The sequence below is a fragment of the Alosa sapidissima genome, chromosome 10 (genome assembly GCF_018492685.1).
Source record: "Alosa sapidissima isolate fAloSap1 chromosome 10, fAloSap1.pri, whole genome shotgun sequence".
NCBI classification, from domain to species: domain Eukaryota; kingdom Metazoa; phylum Chordata; class Actinopteri; order Clupeiformes; family Clupeidae; genus Alosa; species Alosa sapidissima.
The window spans coordinates 16,632,441-16,658,568 of NC_055966.1; the positions used below are offsets into that span (position 1 = coordinate 16,632,441).

At 42.0% G+C, this 26,128-nt stretch overlaps 3 long non-coding RNA genes across 3 annotated transcripts; 1 reads left to right on the forward strand and 2 right to left on the reverse strand.

Annotated features, from left to right (window-relative positions):
• Nucleotides 1–4,914: 4,914 nt before the first annotated feature.
• Nucleotides 4,915–7,084, reverse strand: LOC121720464. Its single transcript, XR_006034559.1, has 3 exons — nt 6,996–7,084; nt 6,799–6,853; nt 4,915–5,122 (listed from the first exon to the last, which is right to left on the reverse strand). It is a non-coding gene; the product is annotated as an uncharacterized LOC121720464 (long non-coding RNA).
• Nucleotides 5,388–7,149, forward strand: LOC121720463. Its single transcript, XR_006034558.1, has 3 exons — nt 5,388–5,556; nt 5,748–5,930; nt 7,078–7,149. It is a non-coding gene; the product is annotated as an uncharacterized LOC121720463 (long non-coding RNA).
• A 13,556-nt stretch (nt 7,150–20,705) lies between these two features.
• On the reverse strand, nt 20,706–24,948 carry LOC121720460. The gene is made up of 4 exons (XR_006034555.1): nt 24,934–24,948; nt 23,570–23,600; nt 21,884–21,949; nt 20,706–21,325 (listed from the first exon to the last, which is right to left on the reverse strand). It is a non-coding gene; the product is annotated as an uncharacterized LOC121720460 (long non-coding RNA).
• Between the last annotated feature and the right edge of the window lie 1,180 nt (nt 24,949–26,128).

Here is a 26,128-nt window from a genome sequence, read left to right on the forward strand (position 1 = left end):
AGCTTTGGCCTGTACCAGCCAATCAAAATTTGCGGCGAAGCCGCCAAACAGGAAGTGATGTCATATCTCGGCAACGCTTTCATGTATCAAAACCAAACTTAGTACATGTACCTGAGACCACATCGGGAGGACGCTCAAGAAATTTGGTGACATTTGACCTCTAGGGGGCTCCGTAATTGACAAAAATGCATTTTGGCCAGTAGTTGCTGATGCGCATTATTTTGCAATGGAAGTCAATGGCAGCCCATAGAACCGTCTGGTAAAAAGTTATACAATTTTGCACACTAATTGGGGACAGTCCAATAATTCATTTCACCAAGTTTCATGCCGGCATCTCAAGCGCTCTAGCGCCACCAACAGGCCAAAGTTGGACTTGTGTTTACGGATGTAACTTTTGACCTGTTGACCCGAATGGCAAAATGAGGTATCATTGGAATCCTTGGGCCAAACTTAGTACATGGTCCTCAGGACCCACCAGGAGGACGCTCAAGAAATTTGGTGACTTTTGACCTCTAGGGGGCTCTGTAATTGGCAAAAATGTATTTTGTCCTGTAGTTGCTGCATTATTCTGCAATGCAGGTCAATGCCAGCCCATAGAACCGTCTGGTTCATCCTGATGATGCACAAATAATTTGGTGACCTTTGACCTCAATGGGGGCATTGAAATCACAGCAATCAATCGATCTTTTATTTTTGATGTCAAACTGATGACAGCGAGTTCCATCCAGTTAATTCTAAAGCGTGCGTGCAAGAGTGGTGGGACGGGCTGGGGCGGTTGCGGCGGTGGGCTGGCTGGCGGAGGGGGCGGCGACACTCAGCCCTGGTTCAGCCCCACAAAATCAGTTATGTTTTGATGTGAAACTTGACCTTGTAACTCAGCCAATCTTGGGTTGTTTGACATGGAACTTGTTGTGACTGCTTAATGCTATATGCCTGATGCCACAGCATTGAGTTGCATGGCAAATCTGGACTTCTGGACTGCTGAACTGCCTGCTTGGCCCCCTCATTGCTGCTTGCAGCTATATTTATTATTATTATTATTCCGCCATTGAAGTCAATGGCAGCCCATAGAACCGTCTGGTGAAAAGTTGTGAAATTTGGCACACTGATTAGGGATAGTCCCATAATTAATTTCACCAAGTTTCATACCGGCACCTTGAGCGCTCTAGCGCCACCAACAGGCCAAAGTTGGACTTGCGTTCACGCACGTAACTTCTGACCTGTTGACCCGATTGTCAAAAATGAGGTATCGTTGGAATCCTTGGACCAAGCCGAGTTCAACGCACCCTATGACGTCATTTTCCGCCATGATGGATTTTCCGCCATATTGGATTTTAGTGAAAGTGAAACTAAAACTTCACAGGTCACAAATTTTGTCCGATCGTCACCAAACTTGACACACATGCTCTTCAGACCAAGCCGCACAAAAGTTATTCTTTTTCGTCTTCGGAACTAAAACCGTTCGCGCGTAACAGCCAATCGAAATTTGCGGCGAAGCCGCCAAACAGGAAGTGAGCTCATATCTCAGCAACCCATTCATCTATCATAACCAAACTTAGTATATGGACTCAGTACCCCATCAGGGGGACGCTCAAGAAATTTGGTGACCTTTGACCTCTAGGGGGCGCTGTAATTAAGAAACATGCCTTTTGGCCTGTAGCTGCTGTTGTGCTTAGAATTAAAACACACTAGTGGTGTCTTATAATACTGTTGGAGGTCCTTAGGCCAACCCAGGCCAACTTGTGATGTCATCGTAATTGATTCGGCCGCCATATTGGATTTAATCAAAAACACGTACACGTTTTTGCAGGTCACAAATTTCAGCGGATCCTCACCAAAATTGGCAGAGACCATCAACAGACCATGCCTGATGAGTGCATTGCTTTCTGGAACAATTGACAGAAGCATTCGGCTGTAACAGCCAATCGAAACTTGCGGCGAAGCCGCCAAACAGGAAGTGAGCTCATATCTCAGCAACCCTTGCATGTATCAAAGCCAAACTTGGTGCATGGACTCAGGACCCAATCAGGGGAACGCTCAAGAAATCTGGTGACCTTTGACCTCAAGGGGGCGCTGTAATTAAGAAACATGCCTTTTGGCCTGTAGCTGCTGTTGTGCTTAGAAATAAAATCCACTAGTGGTGTCTGTAATACTGTTTGAGGTCCTTAGGCCGACCCAAGCCAACTTGTGATGTCATCGTAATTGATTCGGCCGCCATATTGGATTTAATCAAAAACACGTACAAGTTTTCGCAGGTCACAAATTTCAGCGGATCCTCACCAAAAATGGCAGAGACCATCTTCAGACCATGCCTTATCAGTGCATTACTTTCTGGAACAATTGACAGAAGCATTTGCCTGTAACAGCCAATTGAAATTTGCAGCGAAGCAACCAAACAGGAAGTGAGCTGATATCTTAGCAACCCTTTCAGGTATCAAAACAATTCTTGGTACATGGACTAAGGACCCAATTAGAAGGATGCTCAAGAAAAATGGTGACATTTTGTTTGCTGCAATTAGCAAAAATGCATTTTGTCTTGTAAATATTGATGTGTTTGGAATTACAACTTACTAGGAATGTCTATTAACACATTGAGTACCAAAAATGCAGTATTGCGTTTTTTGTTCCCATGCGTTGAGTGCCAAAAATGCAATATTGCGTTTTTAGCTTTTATTTTTCATTACAAAAATAAACACTCTAACACACCTTATGTGTTATTTGGGGAACTATCGAAAACTCATGAAAATGCACAATCTGGACATTTTATCAGGACATTAACTTAAAATTCTGTTTTTGATGGTTGTTGCTTTGGGTTGAATCAGTGACACATGCAGTCAGGTCAAAACCAAGCCATTTTCGTGGGTTTGTCACTAGGTGGCAGTCTCGCCAGGTCACTTCCTGGAAACTTTACACGCAACACTTCAAACACATCAAAGACGATAAATCTCCAGGGCAATTCCATGGAAAATTACATTTTCTGTAACATCCATAACACCAATAAAATGTGATGGTATGGTATGATGTGAATGATTACATGAAATTTGAGCATTTGCTATGTTTGGCTGAAGAATGTAAATGAGAAAAAATGCACAAAAAATGAATGTTATCATTCACAGCATACAAATGCCAAGGCATTTAACTGGCTGAGAGCTTAATGTCTTGCCTTTCAAACGAGCTATAGCATGTGTCCATAGCTATAACATAGAATACGCTGTGGCTCTACAAAATCGTCAACAATGATCTAGATTGCTGGCACTCTGGGCCAAAGCTTCTGAAAACAGCGCGGCATTCAAAGTGTTAGTACTCTTGGAGTTCCTAAGGCTAACACATACCAACTTGTGACCTAACATAACTGATCTTGCCACCATCTTAGATTTTGTTCAAAACACAAAAACATTTTCACAGGTCACAGATTTTGTCTGTTTGTGAAGTTGGCACAGACAATCTTCAGACTGAGCCTTACATATGTCTTGATTTTTGAAGCCATATTCAGAACCGTTCCATATTTACCATAACACAGCCAATCAAACAGGAAGTCAGCTCATATCATAGCAACCCTTTCATGTATCAAAACCAAAGGCTGAAGGTTCAAGAAATTTGATGACCTTTCACCTATAGAGGGCACTGCAATTTGCAGAAATGCGTTTTGGCTTGTAAGGCTTCATGTGTTTGCATTTAAACCTTACTGGCTATTGAAAAAGGTCCTTTGGCTGACACGTGGCAACGTTTGATGTCAATGCAATTTAGGTTGATAACTGTTTATGTATAAGAATGTAAAACTTGATGTATTTATTCGTATATTCATTTAAAAATTCACTGAGTACTCAAAGTCTTTGTTGAGTAAATAGAAATATAGGCAAAAAACATTTTGTACTTTATTAATCACAATTTCATAATAGCATAGCTAGTGATATGTAATTCAATAAATTTACATAGATTTTACAATCTTACAATCTCAAAATTTACATAGATTTTACAATCTTACAATCTCAAAATGTAGGCTAGTTAATCGCGGAGTGTACTTAGTCTGTTGACTTTCAGGGTTATGGACTAAAAGTCATTACTGCAGTCATTGATAATCTGCTACAACTCTGTGGTAGACAAAACCATCTTTAAATATGTGTTGTGATCAAAGTTGTCAAACTTTTTGTCATGTGATTCACATCATTACATGTTTTCTATGCTTAATATATTAACATCTTAACATATTTTCTGAATTATGCTGGTTTGTTTTCAAAACATTATTAACAATAAGTGTTCCAATTGAAGAGGTATAAATTGCATGATGTTATGCAAACAAATACCCTGAAAACTAACCTCCTAGATATAGTATGATAGTATGACATTTATTTAGAAGTATTGTATTCAATTTAATGGAAGAAATAGAAAGCACCACATAAAACAATCATGGAACAAAAAGCAAAGATATCCAAAATAGTAAAAAATAAAACTGAGAAAAAACATGAAGTCATTAAATCCCCATTACTTCTATTTCCCTTGTATTACTAAATGGTAATTAGATTAGATTCAACGTTATTGTCATTGCGCAGAGTAGAAGTACAAAGCCAACGAAATGCAGTTTGCGTCTTGCGTCAGAAAAGTGCAATGTTCTAAACAAAGTATAGAAAGGTGGGGCATAGGCAGGACAAGAAACATTTTTACTACATTTTTAGGACATTTTTACTACTCGGAAGTAAATATAAATAAGGCTATATGATATGAATAAATATGGCTATGTGATATGAACATAAGCTAATAATCTACAGGACGAAGTCAATATTCTTGACCGGGCTTGTCAGCCCTTAGTCAGTAGATGGCCCCATGTACAACTCATTGCCATTTGTAGTGTTGTCCTGTAGTGCTGTTGTAGATTGCCAAGATCAGCAATGAGCCTCAGCAGGTGACATGGTGAGGATCCATGAACCTCAAGGCACTCTGACAAGTACAAGTCCGTCTGCACCACCACAACCACCAAGCGAAAAGGAAGATGAGTCTCAGCAGGCTCTCCGTCTGGTACAGGTGGTTCGATAGGCTGTGTGACTTGTGAATGTCCATGAGCCTCAACAGTCCTAACCATTGGTGTGTCCCATGGAACAGACGTATGGAGCAGTTCTGTGCATACCTGTAGCAGTGGTCACACCACAGCTTTGAAACATCTCAGAAGGTATATTCTTTGAAACTGGGCAAACATTATGTGTAAGGTAATTTTAGAGCGGTTGTACATTTACAATAAAGGTATACATTATTTTGTCCTACAGGTTTAAGAAAGCAAAATGTCTATTCATTAACAGTGTATAAAATGTATGCTACATCTTACTAAAATATGCATAAACATTTAGATTGCATCTTTTGGAGAAAGAAAAGCACAGATACTCACTTACCCTGATAAGATCTTGATAGGCTGAGTTGTTGGTGGATGTCCGTGATCCTCAGCAGGCCCTGTGATTGGTGCAGGTCTCTCACAAGGCTGCATTCCTGGAGGATGTGACCGGTGCTGTACATTAGGAAGGCTATGTTGCTGGCGGATGTCCGTGATCCGCAGCAGGACCGGTGCAGGTCACTCGGAAGGCTGCATGGCTGGTGGATGTCCGTCATCCACAGCAGGCTCTGTGTCTGGTGCAGGTCACTCAAAAGGTTGTGAGGGTGGCGGATGTCCATGATCCTCAGCAGGCCCTGTGTCTGGTGCAGGTCACTCGGAAGGCTATGTTGCAGGCTAATGTCCATGATCTGCAGCAAGACTGGTGCAGGTCACTCGGAAGGCTGTGAGGCTGGCGGATGTATGTGATCCTCAACAGGCCCTGTGTCTGGTGCAGGTCACTCGGAAGGCTGCGTAGTCTGCGGATGTCCGTGAACCGCAACAGGACTGGTGCAGATCACTTGAAGAGTGCGTTGCTTGCTGGTGTCCGTGACCCGCAGCAAGACTGGTGCAGGTCACACAGAAGGCTGCGCTACTGGCGGATGTCCGTGATCCTCAGCAGGCCCTGTGTCTGGTGTAGGTCAGTCAAAAGGCTGCGTTGCTGGCAGGTGTCAGTCATCTGAAGCAGGCACTGTGACTGGTGCAGTTCATTGGGAAGGCTACGCTGATGGCGGATGTCCGTGATCCGCAGCAGGACTAGTGCAGGCCACTCGGAAGGCTGCGTTGCTGTCTTTTTTTTTTTTTTTTAATCCAAATGGTATTCTTCTGAATGTTTCCTCTCCATTTGCCCCCTTTACACATCAGCTGCCTCCAGAAAGCGTGTTTACTCACATGCTTCTCTGATTGCATTGCTGTCCATGGCATTCATGTCATTCAAATGCCCTAGTGCTGGTGGCAACTCCACCAATAAAACTGAGAAAATGCAAAAACATGTAGTCATTGAAGCCCTAATTACTTCCATTTCCCTTGTATTACTAAATGGTTCTATAATAATCTAAAGCACAAAGTCAATCTTCTTAACTGGGCTTGTCCACCCTTAGTCAGTAAATGGCCACATCTACAGCTCATTGTCCTTTGTAACGCTGTCCTGTAGTGCTGTTGTAGATTGCGAAGATTAGGTACATGAGCCTCAGCAGGTCACAAGGCAGGTGAGGGTACATACGCCTCAACAGGCACTGTGACAAGTACAAGTCCCTCTGCACCACCACAACCACCAATGGAAAAGGAAGATGAGTCTCAGCAGGCTCTCCGTCTGGTACAGGTGGTTCGATAGGCTGTGTGACTTGTGAATGTCCATGAGCCTCAGCAGTCCTCACGATTGGTGTGTCCCATGGAATAGACACATGGACACGTTCTGTGCACACCTGTGGTAGTGGTCACACCACAACTCTGAAGCATCTCAGCAGGTATATTCTTTGAAACCTAGGCAAACATTATCTGTAAGGTGATTTTAGAGCAGATGTAAATTTACAATAAAAGTAAACATTCTTTTGTTCCACATGTGTAAGAAAGCGAAATGTCTCAACTATTCATTAACATTGTATAACATATACATCCTATCATATACACAGATACTCACATAACCTGATAAAATCTTGATAGTCTTGATAGGATTGCTGGTGGATGTCCGTGATCGTCAGCAGGCCCTGTGTCTGGTGCAGGTCACTCGGAAGGCGGCATGGCTGGCAGATGTCCGTCATTTGCAGCAGGCTCTGTGACTGGTGCAGTTCATTGGGAAGGCTGCGTTGCTGGCGGATGTCCGTGATCCGCAGCAGGACCGGTCCGTGATCCGCAGCAGGACCGGTCCGTGATCCGCAGCAGGACCGGTGCAGGCCGCTCGGAAGGCTGCGTTGCTGGCGGATGTCCGTGATCTGCAGCAGGACTGGTGCAGGCCACTTGGAAGGCTGTGAGGCTGGGCCTGGGCCAACATTTTCTGTATGGTCATTTGAGAGCAGATGTACATTTACAATAAAAGTCTACATGCTATACACAGGTGAAATAAAGCAGCATGTCTTTTTCTTAAAGTTCACATCCTGTCAAATATGGATGAATCAGAATTAGGATGCCTGTCTTTGAAAAAATGTACAGTTAAATATAATGGGTACTCACATAAAGTCAATATGCCAGAAGATATGATGACAGCATTTTCGACTCCACACCTCTGAAGTGGTTGGTTCAGTTTTGTCTTAAAGTAAGACCTATTGCATTCAGTCCATTGTATTGTGGTGGTTAATTGTACAGATCCAGTAGTAAAATTGAGCAATATGATAGTGAACAGATTCCGTATATACCATTATGAAATGCAATGTATAGAGCATCAGTAACTCTTCTGATATAACATCAATAACTCTTCCTTCTTTTTCCTTCTTTGTAATTATCCATGCCAAAACGTACTTCACAATAATTGACAATAATATAACAAAACAAAACAAATTAATAATAGTTCATGCAATATCAACAAGTAAAGTAACATGTTACACACCATCTAAATTACAATCCTTGGTGTGGTAACAAAATACTTATAGTATTTATAGCTAAAACAAATCATTCCCACACAAAAGAACAGCCTAATACAAAAACAGGTCCAAATGACAAACTTAAAACTTAAAACTTAAACCATTAAATATGTCTTATTTCAAGTAGTTGTACAGGACTAATGGCTGAACATTGTCCTGGGTTGATTAAGTAACCAAATGAATTGTCCTCACCCAATCTAAAACTTAGAAACAAAAACAAACTTTCTTCTCTAAATTCTTCATGTCAAAAAATAGCATTTTTTACATAAACAAACTAATTATCTAAAGTCTGTCAATATATTTTAACACATTTGTAAATGAAATGATCAACTGATGCATATTTGAACTACTTTAACAATGCAATTTAGTTTGATTCACCATGTGTATTAGACCCTGTTTACAGAACTGCATACCAAGTGGACAGTGCTAAATATGTAAATGACTTCTAACATGCAGTTTCATCACTCAAACAAAAATGGTAAGGTGTTCAGTTCAATTGGTATGAAAGATATACACAGTGCTAAGATGCACCTGTCAGATTCGGCAGACATAGAAATCACTGCTTAGAACGGCTGTGTAGTCCCACACAGGAATATAGTTGTTGCGTTTTTTTTTTTTATTAATCCAAATGGTATTCTTCTGAATGTGTCCTCTGAATGTGACTCCTTTGCACATCACCTATCTCCAGCAAGCATGTTTACTCACATGCTTCTCTCAGCAGATTGCATTGCTGTCCATGGCTTTCATGTCCTTCAAATGCCCTGGTGCTGGTGGCAACTCCACCAACCAGAATGTCCTTGGAGAACCTGCCCTTTTCCAAGAAATATTGATGTTGCAGCGAGATGTAGGCTGGCCCTCTGACCTGTGTTATCTTAAAGGCAACAGAACTGATCCCACAGTAAATGACAGAGATTGTCTGTAATCAGCACTATTTAAGTGATCTTGTACATATGGTATCATGACTTTACTGTGCCAAAGCATATGTCATTAAGACAACAATAAGGGTGAAGCAGGAACACTTTTTGTGTCACACTACTGTATATGTTGAAAACTGAGAGTTAGCTGCAAATTGGTGGTGATTTGGACACCTTTGATATGCATGATAAACAGCAATGGCATGACTGTCCACTTGGTATAATTCCATAATTCATGAAAATGTTGACCAAAAAAGTTCCCTGTATAGGAGCCATTTTCCAAAAGAAGTTGCACTTTTAAGATTTGTTTTCTTTCTTTGTTTTTTCACCATTCTTACACAATCTCGAGACAATTCATTCATACACAATTTATTCTTTCACTTAATTGAAGATTTAAAGTATTGTTGTCCTTTAACTCAGTGTTGCAATAATAATACCAGTATTCAACTGACTGTAATATCTGTAAAATAATATGGTTAATTTAATTTTACTGCACTGAAATTGAACAGCTGAGTTTGCTGTTATTGACTGTTATCGTCTTAACTGTAATTCACTGATAATGTTAAGGTTCACAATAACGGTAAAGATAAAAACATTCATTATGCTATATGTGCTATGTCTGTCCATTCATTATAACTTTAATTTGGACTCTTGTTAGCATTTAAAGCATTACACATAACTTGGTGTAATGGTGGTGTAATGCAACCAAAATGAAATTATTTGACAAACATTAACAAGACATAACCTAAAATGCTTGAGACAATTAAGGAAGGATCCACTGACTTAAAAAAAAAATCACCTAGATAATAAATGAAGGGTTCAGATGCAAAAGCCTCTAAATGCCACCTATGTCAAAAATTAGATAAAGATGGTAGAGGTAGGTAAAGAGGGGATGCTCTCCACACATAGTATACGCTAATCAAATAATTTAACTTCTAAACCCACTAAATACCACTCTCTTCCTGGTCTGAAATATCGATTTATAGGCAAAAACCTATAGGAGCCTGAATTTAAATGCTCATTTCACTAGTTCGCCCTTCTATATGATTGCTTCAGCTAGACTAGAATGTATGGGAGAAGTGCGTGTTTGGCAAGGTAGCTGTCCGTGGTCCTGGAGTGCCTGGAGCGGATATCGCGATAGAGCGATGACCGCTTGCATCCCCCTGTGTAAGGGGGATGAGTAACAGGGCAATTGGTGAAATGGAGGAGTAGGGGGAGGAGGGGGGATGATTTCGCGAACGTCGGAGCGTGTGACGTATGGAAAAGGAGGTCGGCTTAAATAGGCCTACCCTGCGGCGGCAGTTGGTGAGTTAATTGCTGTCAATCATCCCGAAGGCTCCACCCGAACTTTGTTTAGAAAACATCATTTCACTAGTTCGCCCTTCTATATGATTGCTTCAGCTAGACTAGAATGTATGGGAGAAGTGCGTGTTTGGCAAGGTAGCTGTCCGTGGTCCTGGAGTGCCTGGAGCGGATATCGCGATAGAGCGATGACCGCTTGCACCCCAAAAGATCACAGAGAAAGGCCGCTACCAACTACATTAGTGCTTGCTGAGCGAGTCGTAAATCCGCTAGATTGGAGCGGATGTAAGACTGGTAGGCATCCGAGGACCAACGGCCCAGTATTTTAATTTGTTGCTCCGATAAGCCGTTGAGCGCAGCTGTTGTGGCAGCTCCTATCCTGAAGGAGTGTGCGGAGTAGCAATCCGCGGGAAAACCAGATTTGACTAGAATGGTTTTTTTAAGAGTGTCTGGAATCTGTGGCGAGTGATGGGTAGCCCTTCGTCTGACACGAAGAGCGGGCTAGTAGACGAGCTTGAGCTGACCGATATGAGATGTAGTGAGATAGGTATTGGAAAGGCTGAAGATCTGAGGCGGAGTTAAATGGATATGGAGTGTCCTTTTCGGGACTGATCGGTTTACTCTGTTTGATGGTAAATCGAATGGTGTCTTGGTCTAGCTGCTCTAGATCTGCGATGCATGGGTGGACATCGGGAATGAAGAGAGACGAAGGGCATGTAAACTCGCTACATCTCAGCAGCCCAAAAAGGCCAGTAGAAACATAACGGAGATGGTGGAATCGGAATGCGGTGACATGAACCCTTTGCGAAGGGTAGCAAAGGCAGCTGGCGAGAATGCTTGAGGTAATGGGAAGGCGGGAGTCTTGGGGGACTGGCTGTTGCCTACGGATACCTTTGATTAACAAGCCTATCCTGGTGTCAGAGAAGGAAGGGCATTCGGAGCCGTGGAGGAGTTTGTAGAAGAAATGAATGCCAGCTAGGTAGACTCTAATGGAAGAGACTTTGATCCCGAGTGAAGTGTGGGCGTAGGTGATAAATGATGATATGGTGACTGCATCGAAACTGGGAAATGGTAGTGAGTGCTTTGCATGGAACTGTTTGAAGCACGACCAAGCAGTCCAGTAGGACTGCATGGTCCTGGGTGCGAGGGCTTGGAGGGCTAGGTCGGCCGTGATGGGCTGAAGATAGCTGAGGGGGTGGTTTATAGGAAGATGGTCTCCGAAAAGCTGGGGAGTTGATGGTCGGGGTTGACTAGTGGACACTCGGCCGCGCCGTGACTGGGGCTATTGCAGAGGGGACAAGATGGCTTAAGTCCTAGAAAAACGCGGTTATGGAGCTCCATATCGAGCGCGCCCCAGTAGGGGTTTTGGTTCCAGAGGCCGACTCTGGCAGCGCATTTAGCTGAAAACAGCCGGTGATACGTGTAGAAATGAGCTCCCCCGTAGGATACAGCTAGACCGGCGATGATGGCCAGGTAGTCGTTCAGCTCTTTGCGTTGGCTGGGGAACGCGAAACAGATGACTTCCGTGTAGTTGGTAAAAGCTACGGTGAACTCGGGAAATGACAGGGTTTTTGATGCTGGGCCAGAATTTTTTAGAGAAAAAACCAGTTCGCCGCAGACTAGATCCCGGTTATGAGAGGGAATAGGAAGGGAGGGAAGAATGGTAGAAAGGTCTACGTCTGCACCTGACAAGATGAGGTTCCTGGTGGACGCTGTGACGGGTGGTGGTTCGAATGCTGCAGCGTGAGGAGGCGGTGACAGGGCCTGTGCTGTGGCTAAAGAATAGTTTTGCTGCCGGAACGGGACGTCGTGGTCCGAAGCACTCGCTGAGTGCTGATGACCCGCTGCTGCGGGCTGGTCTAGCGCGGAGCCGGGGAAGAGATGGGAAGGGAGAAAAGGGGGGAGGGAGGGAGCGGTCGCTGACGCGACCGGAAGGGGAGCAACCTGGGACAGGGTCGCGGGAAGTGGGACGGGGAAGGAAAGAGGGTTAGGGGGGAGTAGTGACGCTGTCGCTATCGGCGCCGACTGAGACCAGGTGCTCGCTAACTCATAGGAGAGATGGGGAGCTAGTGAGGTGACTCTTCGAGCTGACGCTTCGTGAGTTGAGGCGTGCTGTACAAACGTGGCTCCCGGAATGGAAAGGGGAGGGGGGGAGAGGGGGGAGGGAGGGAGCAGTCGTCGGAACGACTGGAGGTGGGGCAGCCCTGGACCGAGTCCTGGCTAGGGGAGGTGGATGGGGGAGGGAAAGAAGGGGTGGGGGGAGTAGCGACGCTGTCGCTACCGGGGCCGTCTGGAGAAGTGGGGTTGGACCCGGAAATACGGCGGAGATGCGGCGGAGATGCGGCGGGAATGGGCCTGAGCCGCTGACGTGGCAGTGGCTGTGGCTGAAGCAGCGGAATGATACGCTCTGAAGCGTGTGGTGCCGGAAAGTGCTGTCGGCGTGCCCGGTTCGCGAGGTGGCTGGTGGTGTGTGCTTCGTCCGGCTGAATGGCCGGCGGAAGGAACCGCGTCGGGATGCCAGAAGGAGCAGCTTGCTTCCTGGTCTGGGGAGGAAAACAAAGTGAGGGAGCGGGAGGGCGAAAAGACCGGGTTATCCGACTGCGTTAGAAGGCGGAGGAGATGGAACTTCCTATCCGACCTACAGAACGCGATGCCGCGGGAATGGAGAGTGCTGCGGATGCGAGCCACTCCAGTGGGTAGGGTCAACGCCTTGCTGGCGCTGGGTCCTGGTGCTGCCGCGAGTTGAGGCTGCTGAGCGGGAAATGCTGCCCCGCACGGGGGCAGGAGAGGAGCACCTTCTGCGACCCTGTGTCCTGGATTCCCTACGCTGGCGGCGAGGGGAACGAATAAGATTATTTTCGCCCGGCGGAGGGCCCTGGGTGTCGGGTGTTGGCGGGACGAAGTTGTCCTCCAGATCGCTGGAAGAGGCGTGGATTTCCAGTTCCATGAGAGCTGTCTTGTCTATGCGAACAATACGCAGACTGAATGATTTCGCGAACGTCGGAGCGTGTGACGTATGGAAAAGGAGGTCGGCTTAAATAGGCCTACCCTGCGGCGGCAGTAGGTGAGTTAATTGCTGTCAATCATCCCGAAAGCTCCACCCGAACTTTGTTTAGAAAACATAATTTAAAAGAAAAGTAGTCAGACGGATTTAGAGGGTTTTGCATCTGAACTCTTCAAATCAACTGTATTGTTTTCTGATATTTACACATTCATCTGTATATCTTTACCGTTATTTGCAACTTCTTTTGGAAAATGGCCCCTATACCCCTCCCATGCCCTGCAAGGAGCCGTCCAGTGTATGCTCTCTCCTTGCCACCACCCACCCACCCATCATAACCCCGCTCAGCGGACGGACTATGGAGTAAACACATAATGACATCATAACATAACCAGAATATAAATACTTACCTATTCAAACACAATATCATTAATCACAGAAAACATTACAACAGTGAGATCAGTATTGCTTCATGAAAACTGTAGTATGTCTGCACAACATCAACAACAACATGTTCTGTGCCTTTAATGTAAACATGATCTATTAATGTACCTTTTTCAGTTGTAGCTGCTTGCACGTGCTGATTGTATCCATGCCGTTCCAGTAACTTGAGAATTGTAGAAGATACAAAGATGTCCTCATTGAAGTCTCCCATGATGAGCTTTCTCCCTGGATGCTTCTCAAGTTCAAAAATTACCTGTAATAACTGTTCTCGAAACATGTCAATCTTATAAGACCTGGGCCTGTACAACACAGCAGCAGTCAAATTTGCATGAGGTATTTCAAAATACAGACATTCCAAATTGCATCTTTCTGGAATTGACACCTGCACATCAATGTTTTCTGAACAATACACACCAACTCCACCTCTTTGTTGTTGTTTCAGCGCTGCAAAGGCTGGCTCAGAGTCATCGTAACAGTTTCCCCTCGGATTGTGTTTGAAGACGTATCCTGGAAGTTGTGGCTCTTCTTCAGTGTCTACATTGAGCCATGTCTCTGTTAAGCAAATACAGTCAGCATTCATGAGGGCTTTATGGGATTGAACATCCTGAATGTGAGCATTCAAACTCTGTACATTGTGAAGTGCTACTGTGCACACAGGGTTCATGTTGGATGAAACAGACATTCCAAAGTTAAACTCAGGCAAGCTTTTCATAGCCGAATCTACTTTGTTATCACAAAATATGGCAGATTCTTTGAAGTCCTCAATTATCAGCCCACCGAGAGTTCTCACTCGACTCAACGCAACGTATGCTTGCCCTGGTGCAAAGATCTTCTTGAGTGATACAACAGCCCTTTCAACAGTAAGCCCTTGACATTTATGTACAGTTACTGACCAGGCCAAGCTGATTGGCAGTTGCCTTCGTACTCCACCATTATTAGCCACTTGTTCCTCTTGCACTTCCACTATCGTTGAACGTTCGGAACCCCTTTTTGCTTTTGACCTCTGGATCTTTCCTACATTAGGGTCTTCAAACTCCACATGGATAGCTGCAGGCATGTCATCGTCTTGTTGACTTTGAATGATTTCCACAACTGTGCCACATGCTCCGTTGACAAGGCCATCAGACACATCTATGTTTTTCTTCAACATGACCCTTGCTCCAACACCTAACGAAACACATTTAGGCAAGCAAGAGTTGAAAACTTTTGTGTGAAAGCCAACTTTCCGTTCCATTCTTCCAGTTTTGGGATTTCGGACAAAGTCTTGAGCACGTATGCTGATTGCGTCTGGGCAGATGTCTTGCAGTCTCTTCACGTTATATTCATCAACCTCTGCATTTGTAGCATACACATGAATGTCTGTAGATTCCTCACCAGTTTCACGCTGCCTCAGTGTGAGAACATCACAGTCGGTGAGAGGTTCGTTCTTTTTACGGACTCTGAGACGATTAAGCATTTCTGCAAATGCTGCATTTTCTTGTCTAACAACTTTAGTCAGTTCTGCAACCTCAAAGTTGTTGTCCCACAGGTTGGCTCCTTTGTTTTCAGCAAAAAGAGGCGTGCCTTTCACAGGCTTGAGTTGGAAAAAATCACCCACACAAATAAGGGAAACTTTTGCAAACAAGGAATAATCACCAGTCTGCTTGATTTGACGCAGTCTACCATGAATGTAGGCCAAAAGACGGTGGTCGACCATGGACACTTCATCAATGATCAGAATTTGCAAGCTGCCCATTTTGGTTCGCAAAGAATTTACTTTCTCATCACCTAGTGGTTGATACGGCAGTTTGACATTTGCACCAATGGAGAATGTATTGTGAATTGTTGCAGCACCAATGTTATATGCAGCCACTCCTGTAGGTGCTGTTAGAAGCACAGTGACATCCTCAGGATTTTCAGCAATCTGTGACAACAGCCTGGTAGATTCGTAATGTATCGCTTTGATTAAATGGCTTTTCCCCGTTCCTGCTCCACCAGTAATGAATAATCGCAACGGTTCAGGATTTTGTCCAAACAGTTTCTGCAAACACCACTTACGAACAGCATAGAATATGGCAGACTGTTCTTCATTTAATGACCGTAATAAATGCAATGCATCCTCTCTGGGCATTGACACATGATTTGTTTCCAAAGTGCATGTAGTCTGTGGGTTTGCTGTCAGGTCAGGAATGAGTTTGTCATCATCATCACCTTCATCATCTACAACTTTTTCTTTCATCAGATCTAAACAACGAAGACGCTCCCTTTCTGTTTCAGGACATATCTGAGCCCAGGCATCTTCTAGATCAATTTTGTCTTCCAGCAACTGTTTAGCTCTGTCAATCTCATCACTTTCTTTTTCAAATAAAGCTTTGTTGGTATCCACAATCGACTGCACTCTTTGAACATCAACACCACATTTCACTGCACCATTTTTATAGAAATCCTCATATGTATCAAACTGGGGCGGTTTGAGGTGACAGTCTTCATAGTAAGGCAAAAACAGTTGCAGCAATGAATGGAAGTACTTTTCGGGGTTTTTTGTGGGAGAAAATCTGGGATACCTCACGACAGCAGGTTCAGTTCGGGTCCTTCGTTTCACAAAGCCACAGTTGTTGTTGAGCTTTATTATGTCATGTGAATCTCTTTCAGTCGGAACCTGTGACTTTGATAGAACTCTGTATTCAGAACAAAAACTGGCCAGGCATAAATCCTCAAATTGTGCATTCTGGGGTCTGCTCTTATACCTCTCGATCACATTGGTCATCCAAATGCTGCTTTCGTCATTACAGTCTTGGAATTGGGCTTTAGTTTGGAGGACGTGCAAGGGTAAACTCATCCTAACAGGGTTATCACCAACTGGAATGAACTGTACGTCACGAGAGCATTCTTTCAAGTGCATGTGTGTTAATCGATACACTGCCTCTTGGGCAGAAACTTCTCTGTTGTGTAGGTATACACTTCCAAGCTGTTTGAATGCTGCTTTTGCATCAAGGTTGCCATTCATTGACTCATCTTGGGCACGTTGTAAGAGCAAACCCATTTCTTGTTCTGCTTTTGTAATGTACGACAGTATGTAAACCACAACAGAAAAGGCATCTGTGACATACTGGATATCCATATTGCCTTGCCAAGCACGGAGTAAGTCTTTGTTGTACTGGTTCACCCAAATGTCTCCAGGATTTCGTTTCAGGACAATGCTTTTCTTTTTGGAACATATATTGTACACCTTTTCAAACAAACCTTGATCTATCCCAAGAGACTCAAAAAATGCATCAGTTGTGTCAAAATGCATGTCAGGCATGGTCAACGCAGTTTTCACATTCTTCATGATGGCACTAGCACCTGTATTGTCATCAGCATTGCCATTCAAATCCTCACAGTTCCCACCTCTTGTGATAAAAGTACGGCTTGATGGTGGCCGTGGGAAATTAAACCTGCACACTGTGTTTTTCTTGCGGCAAGTTTTAGAGTGTCTTGTGCTGTGCCTCTGTACGCTGCTCACAACCTCGTTAAGCTCTGCATCAGTTTCTGGTGGAATCTCACAGGTGATGTACGTATCTATGAAATGTGCCACTTCATCATCACTCTCTCTATCAATCTTGGGAGCATTTTCAATCCAAAAAAGACAGTGGACATGAGGAGAACCACGCTGTTGAAATTCAACACGATAAAAGTAGTCCTTTATTTTCCCTATGGGTTCTGCTGGCGACATGATTACATCACGGAGAAAGCAATGCCATCGGTGATCAAACATTCTTGCCGCTGTGACAGGGTTTCGACGTATGAGTCCACATTTGTCAGACCAGTCAAGATCGTCAACAGACGTTTGTTTACCTTCTATTCTTAGAATAGAGCTCAGCATTTCAGACCATCTCAAATCTGCAGAGCTAAAAGATGCAAAGAACGTGGGTATGGAGAGTTGTCTTATCATGGCAAATAAATCTTTCTGAACTGACATCCAGTATGGAGGTGTGCCACGAATTCCTCGTAAGAACTTGTATCCTTCGTCATTGCGCAATATCTTACCCAAGGAGTCTGAGTTCAACAACATGTCTGGTGATGCGTCTTTCAGAGAGGAGTTGCCGCCACCTTTGCGTAACGCCACTGATACACCAGATACAACTTGATGCACCTCTGATATGTATTGTGCGTAAAAAATGAAGTCAGTGTTCTGTGCAAAACGCCCATCTGCATTCAGAATGCGTGTATTCAGGTAACGTGACAGAGTTATTTTGGACTCTCTTTCATCATGGAATGTAGGTCCACCAGATGGATACAAAACAGGGAAACATTTTGCCTCGTTGGTTTTATCGGACAGCAACCTCACTGGACTGTTACCTTCACCTGGTGCCACATTAAGTATATCCTGAAAATTCTGATCAATGATCTCTGAACCCAGATCGACAGGTTGTAATGATGTATCTGACAAAAGCCCATTCTGGTCTTTGATATAAGTCACGTCTTCCTCTGCTTGCTCGTCAGGAACATTTTCATCATCACTGTTAGCAGGTGTTTCCTGTTTAGTACTTTCCTCATGTTGGTCAGTGCCATTCAGAGAGTTTACCCATTTGTCATTCATAGTCACATCACCGTACCATTTATTGTTTGCCATCAAATACCTCAGTGCATTTCTGACACGATCAGTGTGGACATACATGTACTCGTAATGACCTTTATATGTCAACTTGCGTTTTAGTTTCACTCTTATCATCTTGTCATCACATTCATTTCTTGGGAGTATATTTGTCACATTTGCGTTATTAACAGGAACAGAGACGCAAGGACCATGGCAAGCTCTCTGGCGGCCTCGAGGCAAACACAACAGCTTCATGAAGGGAATGTGACGTGCAATGAGATGTTGTTCCAAAGAGTTCAGACATTTAAGTTCTGGTGGAATATCATCCAAATGCATGTTGTTGGTAACACTCTCTTCGGGAAGTTTTCCTCCGAGTATTTTACGATGACATGTATGGCAAATCCATAATTTGCTTGGTGGACTATCAGACAAATGGCATTTCTGCTCACATTCAACATTACACACATGTAAATATTGCAATGTTATGCATCTATTGGCCAATGCAGCCACTTCCGCTCCTTTGCTTTCGTAGCAATACCTTTTACACTCAACCACCTGCTTCCTGAACAGTAAACGATGACAGACTGAGCATACATATTCAGGACCACGGCTGACCTCCTGACGAAAACGATCAATAGCCAAATCAATGTCTCCCTGTTTCTTCTGCCATGTTAAATAATTCTCACGTCTTTTTTGTATTTTATTTACACGGATGTTTTCATTTTCTTGATACCTCCTCTTATTATGTTCTTTAATTTTGTTCTGGAATGTAATATTTTTCTTGTATTTTGTATGACTGTATTCACGGACAAAATTCTGAAATGGCCTGTTTGTCTTATATTTGGCTTTGGAGTAATCACGCACATATGTCTGGAATGGCCTGTTTGTCTTATATTTGGCTTTAGAGTAATCACGCACATAAGTCTGGAATGGCCTGTTTGTCTTATATTTGGCTTTGGAGTAATCACGCACATAAGTCTGGAATGGCCTGTTGGTCTTATATTTGCCTTTGGAGTACTCACGGACAAGAGTCTGAAAGATCTTGTTTGTCTTATATTTGACACTAGAATACTTGCGTACCATTGCTTGAAAGGAAGCACTTTTCCTATATGTCATTTTAGAGTAGTCGCGCAGCAATTTTTGATATTCAGGATCAGAAGTATACTTATTCCGAACATATGCACGCTTTCTCTCTGTATAGTCGCTGTCATTGTGATATCGCTGGCGATCTTTCTTTGCCTTCACATTTTCTGCTTCATCATTCAACTTTCTTTTTCGTGTTGACCTCAACTTGTCATCAATCTTTACAGGCTGGCATATTCCTGAGCAACGTCCTGCATCTTTGTGTTTAACACATGTTACAACCTCATAATGATTGCCAGTGTGATTTAAATAAATGCAATTATCTCTACATGTCTGTGAGTCTGTAGGTCTATGCATATTCCATCTCCCATCATTGAAAGTAAAGATAGTTGTTTGCAATAAGTCAGCAGCAGCAAAAATATCAATCTCTTTTGCCCATGAACCACAGTAGTAGATTCTTGATTTACTCACATAGTCCTGCACAGATGTGTATTCATCCCTCAGATATGTTTCAAATTTGGTGCTGTTTCTCTGAAGGTGTTTCGCGACTGCCCGTCTTATTTTCAAATGCTTGTCTTCATTGTGACAAATGCTAAAGGTTAGGCTACGGTAAAAGCAATTCCCATCAGGTTTTATGCTTTTTATCTTACAGGGACATCCCATGTCATCGAGATCAGAGGTTGCCATTAAGCCTAAATCAACATTTTCATTTTGAAGCTCTAAACGCGTGCACAGTGTATCCTGGTCTTGACGAGTTAAAGGTTTAAAAGCCTGTTTGTGAAATCTTATATCACTTATAATGACATCATTTGCTTGCACATCACACTGTAAAGGTTGAAACGACTGTTCGTGCACACCTGCATCAATAAGAATGACATCGTCTGTTGCAATTTTGTTTCGCTTAACACCCTTACTGGGAACTCGTCTCAAAACGTCACTGTAGAGTGGTCTACAAGCATTTGTGTCTGGTATGGTCTGTGAACATTCTGTGCCACTTGTGACATTAGCTGCAACTGTAGACGACCCACTTACAACTCGTTCACACACTTTAGGTTTACGCTTCACCACATCGCTGTAGAGTGGACGGCAACTTGCAGAGCTCGTTGAACAGCTGGATGAATCGTCCATCTGGGCGTTGGCATTAGTTACTACTGTGACTCCAGTTACCTCAAACCTTGGTGTGCTTATGTCAAAAGATCGTGCAAAGTCGTAAACATATGTGACCAGGGAGTGTATAGAGCTGAAGTATGCAACACAACTTGTCCTCTCACCTTTCTGGTTGACGTTTCTGTTAGCGTGTGAATCAACAAACGCAAACCTTGCTCCTGCATTCACTACAGCACATGTGTTAGCACAAATGGTTAACAAACAAGCATCATTGCTAAACAGCGCCCGCTGCAGTGCTACATCAAAAGGCATGGCAACATCACGTAAAGCATCGTCATAGTCATCAACCTGAATAAACCCAGTGTAAGAATCAGCAAAGTTTATTGAGAAATCACAATTCCACACTTCATATTGTCTAGGCAATTCAGACACAGCAATGTAACCCCTTCCTTGGTCTCTTATTTTACCCTGTGCACTCATTGACCTGTATAGAACAGTTCCCTTAATCAAAACATCATCAACATCTCCAGTTTCCCAGCTCCACACGTTCTTCATCTTGGACTTCAAAACAGCAGTCAAGCTGATGGCACCACACTGCTTGTTGCGCACATTTCCAAACCGTGAATCGCCTTGATGAAAAGACCCCATCAGCACAGATCTCTCTGGGAAGTCAACAGATTCATTCAAAGAACAACAATCAGTAGCATTATTTTCTTTCACATTACTTGACAATGAGTTTACAACAGAGTCATGGCACATATTCAGAGAGTTGGTAGAGTTTGTTTGAGAGTTGGTAGAGTTTGCTTGTATTGCGTCCGAAGACTGTAACTGGCATTGTAACTGGCATTGTAACTGGCATTGTAACTGGCAGTCCGAAGACTGTATAGCGTCCGAAGACTGTGTGTGGGCTTTTTTACGAGGACGCCCAACCTCGTCACAGGAGACCAAGTCAACCTGCGCCACCGGGGACCTCTTGCTCGGCACCTGTAACACAGAAAACCCATCATAAGGTTACCAAGTCTAACATATCAAACGTCTTTAATAATTTCATCATTAAAGCAACTAATATACACATACTTTCAGAACAGTAATGTATATATATTTAGATCATAAATATTCAGCAACTTCTTAAAAAGAAATATGGCGAGTTTTCATATAGATCTCCGTTTCTCATGGGTCACTGAGTACTGTTGTTATGAAACAAAATCAAAACAATCAGTTTTACCTAGCTCGAGTTGCTAAAACCAGCAGCTAACGGTAAAAATAATCGTTTTCATTTTGTTTTGTACCGACAATACTTGGTCACCTTGAGAAACATAGATCTATGTGAGAACTCGCTAGATTTCTCCTTTAAATTAGACATGCAGCAGATCCTTCATTAAAATCAAATACATTCAAAATGTAAGCGGCATTTCAAGCAAGCATACAAACTACTGTAAATAAGAATTGGGAGAAACATAAAATGTGCTCAACATTATACGTTTCCTATTAAACACGCAATCATAATACATCAGGACAGATAGTTAAGCTCAACAGCCTGACCTCAGTAGACCTCAAGTCAGCCTGTCTCTTCTTGGCCGCCCTGGACCGCTTGCTTGGACACGGCATCTGCAAAACACACAGAAAACACATCAGAAATCTCATACAGTTACACTGAAATATTTTCATCAGTTCTGTTGAGCGCAGGCTTGTGCACAATTCCGAATTTTAGAATTGGCCTACATTCAATTAATGAATTGGAATTTGAATTGAATTGGCCCCACCCAACAAGAAGTTGAATTTGAATTGGATTGACAGTAAGTGGAATTCAATTCATGGCAATTCAAAACAGTTCCATAGTCACACAACAGGAAGAATGTGTTTAATCTCACATACATTCAGTTTTGGGAAGGTTAGTTTGGAAATGTAATTGGTTACTGTCTTCAATTATAAGTTCTGTGTTTGTTGCAATCATATCTGACATATATTGTGAAACTTTGTTGTTAAACACTACCCTTAAATTATGCCTTTGAATTTCAATTCTACTTCCTTTAATTCAAATTTGAATTGTAATTCTACATCCTGTTTTTGACCTCAATTCAAGTTGAAGAATTGAATTGGAATTTAGGAGTCATTCTCAATTCAATTCTGAATTTTGCACAAGCCTGGTTGAACAGGCAACAACAACGTACATATTTACATCATAAAGACTCTTAACGTACATATTTACATCATAAAGAATAGTCTTCTATTCTACTTAATTTAAACCAAGTACATTCAAAAGTTCAACTGTTAAAAACATGAGCAAAGCATACTGAAAGCAAAAAATACTAATCTTTTTTCTCAGATAAAGAATCAAGCTTAGCATCAGATGTTTAACATGTTTCACAATAAAATCCTACACACAATAATTACTACTTACATAGTCTACAAAACACTGACCAGATGTTCAAACGTTTTAAATAATTGAAAAACAAGGTGTCGAATCACTTGTCAACTATGTCACAAGTGCAAATTACAGTCACCTCACACAGCCTTGAACTGTCGTTGACACATTGGTGGCAATGCCAAAGAGCCAGTGCTGTGTCAAATTAGGCTGCCCTGCAAGTTCTGCTACCGCGCAAGTAGTTTCAGTAGAAGTACTCTAGATTTTGCTATCTCAATGTACAATATTTCATATCTAACATTTTTCAAAATGCTAACCTAAAAACAAACAAACAAAATAAAAAAAAAACATTCAGGTGTCAACCTGTTCCACCTCATTGTTTTGATAAGATAGTGCTGTTCCTGAACATGAACATTGAATAGTGGTGGCTTAGTAACACCATTTCGCTTACATCCTTAAACAGAACAGTGCCAAATGTATCAATTTGTGCTACAGCATCTCTCCACAACCTACAATTTTGCTTCTCTGATTTCATGTGCAAGGGTAGCCCACACTACATTCATCAAAAGGGGTGATGTCGCTTTATAGCTGTTATTGATCTGCAAAACGAATTGACATCTGGAGGATTGTTACATACCATTAAGCCTACACACAAGTAGCATGAAATGGAACCTGTTGCACACATTTACAGCTACACCAGAGTTAGGCATGCACATTCTTGAGCTAAAGTAGAAGGCATATGACACAGGAATAAAACTAATGTATCTGTCAATCCAGCGTAAAAGGTTTCTAAATTCCCCTAGAAGTTGTACTGTTTATGTGATAGTATGCAACATAAAAGCCCTGAAACTTTTAGCACTTACCTTTACTATAGGTCAAAAAGCAATCCAAAATCTGTAAAACATTTAATATATATAGGTTATGAAAGTTACAAACTTAGCATTTACAATGACAGATATGTACTTTAAATTTACAAACGTGTGGTTTGGCTTGTAACTATTCTTAAAATCCACCAATAAACTCTTCCAATGTATACATAAACATGCTTGAAACATTCAGTTAACATGAAAACTAGCAGAATTGTTAAATTGATGTAAAACTAGCAAATTAGCTACCTAAAAGGCATGCAGGACCTGCCACATTCTGTATTGAGCCAGGAGGAAATCTGTATACTATGCCTTCAAAATTTACTGACAGCCTCATACCTCAGATATGTTTCATTATAAAACATGCATATTTTCATTGAAAACACACAAACTACTAATCATACAGGACTGTATGGCATTGCATTCAAGACGGTTAACACCAAAATATACATCTAGTCCCATATCTAAAACCATTATCTAAACCCAAACAAGACACCTCATAAGTCATGGCATTGGTTGTCAGAGATAAAAACGTTATACATTCAATTTACCCCTCAAAAATACTCTTGTGCAATAGGCCGTTTGACAAATGCATATAACCTCCAGAAAATAATCATTTAGACCAGGTACCGTGCAACGAAACTGTTTGTCGCCTTGTGTGACCTTTCGCAATATGCCAGTTCAAGAGTCTTTTAGCCATAACTTACCCTCATAGCAATATATTTAGCCGCCAGAAACATTCCCCCCTCGCGTTTGAATGCTTGCTGCCAAACCACACCAATTTAACCTAGGCTACATCAAGATTAATTAAAGATTTACGATTAATTAAATAACTGTATTTCTTAAGAATTACACATGCTTGCCTGCCTTCACAAACGGTCTTGCTGAGCCAATATCAACTCATCTTCGCTAACGTTATGTTCTCCCTTTAGCAGATGTGAGTTCAAACAATACAAGGTTGACGTTAATTGCTATCCAACAACGCTAGCCTACAGCATGGCTGAAGCATCGTCCCAGTAATAACGTTAGCTGCTAATAACCTTTGACTGTATTTGATACAACGTTGTTCATGAGATAACGGCCAGTTCTCAACGGCCTGCTTCAATCGGATTAACATTTTTTTATTTATTAACATTATGAATTGACAATTACACAACCACTACCGTTCCTGCCTGAGTTTATCGTTCATAGTGTGACACGAACACGTTAACAAATGTAACAAAGGTGGCTATCTAGAGGCATATCAGCTAAACATATTTTAATATTTTCGTGAGTTTATTCTGTTATAAATAACGTTACCTCAAAACCAAATATACCGACATATCAATTAATTTTCACGAGACATTACAGACACGTCTTACCTTCAGCCAGCAATCACCGAAAAGGAAGAAGGCTCGTGATTACATGCGAACTATTCAATATTACTCGTCATAATAAAAGTCCCTAAACCTTTTTCAACTTAATTTGCCATCTCCTGATATCAAAATATTCAAAAGATAACCAAATGTACCATCCACACAGTGGATTAAATAAAATTACTAAAAATGAACATTTCAGTTAGGCTACCAGCTAAATAAAAGCACCAGATTTTGCATGAGACTTCTATTCTCCATGGTTTATGGCAAATATACTAAATGTGTTTCTCTTTAGGCTATTCATTTTATAAAAAAGCAATTCATGTTGTTTGACTAGAGTGGCTACTTATGTAAGTATAACCAACCATTGCAAATCCCTGCACTGTCATGTTCGCACTTTGCCCACAGCTAACAGCCTACGGAAGAGCTTTGCTGCCACCAACTGGACAATAAAAATACCAGATTATTTAATCTGGAGAGTCAAACTCAAAAACACTATTGCATAAACTATAGAAACACAAACAAAGTATAGCTTTGCTTAACCTAAGTCTGCTTAGCTTAATATATCACGCAGTGTTGCATCTAAAATGCATCTACAATTTTTAGTTATTACGGCTTTTCAGTTTTCTTGTAGGCTAGATAAATCATGGAATAGTCAAATGTAAAATCAATTAAAAAATCTTCCACATCAAGTCACACCGATATCTGCCTGAGGTCTTGTAGGCCTACTTTATGAATGAACCATCCTTCGCTCTAAATAGGCTACAGCTTCATAGCCCGGCTATACCTTTAGTCAATAAACTAAAAGGCAAAACCCCAAAAGCATTAATTATATAATGGCCTATACAGTAGTCATGTAGACTATGAAGCTTTTATTGTTTTAAAATCAATTAGTTCATATTGACTACTAAGGCTACGCTAAATGAATCCTACTTGTGGCCCTCGATTGACATGGCAACAAGCCTGTGCATTGTTTTTCTATGTAGGAGTTCAGTGGGATTCATGTGATGATGGCACTACAGATGACCTAATACTAAATGAGGTCTACATATGATAATACAAGCCACATAAACTCAATTTAGACTGAGACTTTGCATTACCTATACACATTTGCGTCCATTTTTCATTGTTCATTCATTCAATTCAAGGTTTACCGCTAGGCAATATGAGAAAATTCAATCAATTCTGTGCATTCAATAGG